This window comes from Monodelphis domestica, chromosome X, assembly GCF_027887165.1.
Source record: "Monodelphis domestica isolate mMonDom1 chromosome X, mMonDom1.pri, whole genome shotgun sequence".
NCBI classification, from domain to species: domain Eukaryota; kingdom Metazoa; phylum Chordata; class Mammalia; order Didelphimorphia; family Didelphidae; genus Monodelphis; species Monodelphis domestica.
The window spans coordinates 17,962,984-17,965,750 of record NC_077235.1 but is presented as its reverse complement, the minus strand read 5'-3'; positions in this window follow the sequence as shown (position 1 = coordinate 17,965,750).

Here is a 2,767-nt window from a genome sequence, read left to right as displayed (position 1 = left end):
AGACAGATACAAAAGTAGATATAGATAGAGAGAGAAATAGATAGATAGATGGATATAGTTGTAGAAGTTATTAGCATAAAAATGGTAAACTAATGGTGGTTGAAGAGGTTAGCACTAAGAGAATATAGAGAAAGAAGAGAGCCTTGGACAGAGTTTTGAGGATTACTTAAAGTCAGAGAATATTATTTGGATGATAAACTGACAAAAGAGATTAAGAAAGGAGCACTTGGGAATGAGAAGAGAAGACTGGCATGAAGGCCCAGAGAGGAAAAAATATCTAGAAGTAGAGGAGAGGATAATGAATAGTGGCAGGCAACTAAGACAAGATCCTCAAATTTCCCAATCAGCATACCACTGGTAACTTTGGAAAATGCTGCTTCAATCAGTCCATGAGTTTAGAAGCCAGATTGCAAAGGGATGAAAAGGTGGTAAGGGGCGGGGGAGATAAAGAGAACTTCTTCTAAGAGTTTGATTAAGAAAGACATAGGATGATTGCCTGAACTGATGATGAGTTCTGATAAAGGGTTTTTTTGTTTGTTTGTTTTTTACAGATGAGAAGGCATGCTTGGGGATATTTTAAGGCAATGGGGAAGGAACTAGTAAGTTGAAAAATGTTGGAGATTAGAGAAGGGAGACATGATAGAGAGATCATTCTGCTTAAAAAGATAGGTGAGGATGGGATCAAGTTCCAACATTGAGGAATTGACCTTAGAAAAGAGAATAACTGCCTCATTGTCAGAGAAGACTGAGGGAAAGCAGGGTCAGGATGATAGGGAAAAAATTTTGAGATAAAGGTAAAGAGAGAAGTGGGAGCTCATGTTGAATGACCTCTGTTTTCTTAATAAAGTAGAAATCAGAGAGACAGAGCCAAAATATGGGAGTAAAGGCAAGGACTCCCCTGAGCTTTCCCTAAATCTCCTTCAAACAATTTTAAAATAATGCCCCCAAATGAATTCTAGTGTGGCAGAACCAACAAAAGAACATGGTGAAACCAGTTTCCTTACCAAAACAACTTAGAAATTTGACAGGAAAGATCTGTTTCATTGGGGTGAGAGTGGAGTGCAGGTTATGCCCTGTCACGGCCAGAAACAGGCATCGGATGACTGAATTGGCACTTCCAGAGCTCTCACCCTACTGATGGTCAGGGGGTAGGACAATTGGTCAGAAGGAGATTACAGGAGACACTTCTCTGTCACTTGGTGCAGGATTCTGTTGCATCACTCATACACAGTTTCAGGTCGCCATCCCAGGGCAAGTAGAAAGACTAACATACTAGGGAGCGTTGCCACAGGGGAGGAGGATCCTGGTAAAAATTCCAGAGCAGAAAACAGTTGCTCTCAGACCAGAGCATGAGCCAGAAGAATGACCATACCTCTTATTAGATTATGCCACCGTTGAAGTACTAAAAATTTACAGGTCCCCAGAACAACTAGCTCTGAAAACCTCCAAGTTTATAGATTCTGTTCTCTTCCCTTTTTAGAAAAGGATGACATTTGATCTTCTGCACTCTTGAGGTTTTTCCTCTTAGTTTCCACAATTTTTAAAAATGTTATTGACTGCCTATGTAAGTTAACCTTCACATTTCCTCCAACATGTAGGGTTATAGTTAATATGGGCTAGGTAACTGGAATTTATCCTGGACTACTTACTAGGTGCTCTCTTGCCATCTCCTTTTGTATACTCAACACCAATCCCCTTTTATCCATTTTGTTTTGTCATTTCCATGGCAAAGGCAGTTGTCACTGGCAGAGAAAACAGAAACAAAATCTGTTTGATTTTGGAATTGAGCTCCTCTGGTCTTCCTGCTATTAAAATTTAATATCATCCCACCTATTCCAAAAGTGGGTCTATCCCTTCTTTCGACTTTTTTGTTTTTAGGTAGATCCTTTCCAATCAGACCATCATTTTCCTTACTATAGATGAGAGGCAAATTATTAAGCCTTCTCTCCTTTTTCCCTACCATTCATTGTTCCATCCAGTGGCAGTCCTATTTCTTTTTCCATCTTCTTCTTTTCTCCAATTGATATCTTAAATATTCCTTTTTGTTGTTCTTGGAATCCTTTGCCAAATTTAGTTCATTGATTCCCTATGTTGGTATAAAAAGTAATTCATATAAAAGCTCTTTGATTGGTTAATCCTTCTGCTTCTTCTGTCATTTCTTCTATCTTTGTTAGCTTCCTCACCTCATACTTTCAGGCTCTAAGAACTTTGCCCCTTTTCTTAAAATATACTGGTATACAATTTTCAGGTCTTCTCTGATTGTGGTTTGCCCTAGGGATGCCCTATATGCAAAGTATGTAAGTTTGGACACAGCAGTTTCCCCCAAAGTCCTTCTACTACTTGTTTCCAAAATCTCATATGTGTGTCTGATAGCAAGGGTTACCTGAAGTCTGAACTATAAAAGTAGGAGATTAATGTCTTTTTTTTTCATCTGAATTTGCGAGAGTCCAATGAAACTGAACTGGGCATCTGTATCTGTTGCGATTCCAAACATGAACTTATTACTCAATTTGGCTTTGTCTTAGCATTTAATTGTGGCCTTGAACATTCGAATGTTGTACCACATGTCATTGAGAAAGTCAAGAACTGTATCGTCCTGCCAACAAAACCTTTGTAGGGAACATCATGGGCGTCAGCTGGGGAAGTGGAAATCGCTAGAGCGGAATGTTTTTGTTGGCTGTCACGGTTATTTCCTTAAATACTAGTTAAAGACTAAAACAAGCATGTTCTCTTTTTGCTTCTATGGATGTGTTGGTAAAGAAAAGTA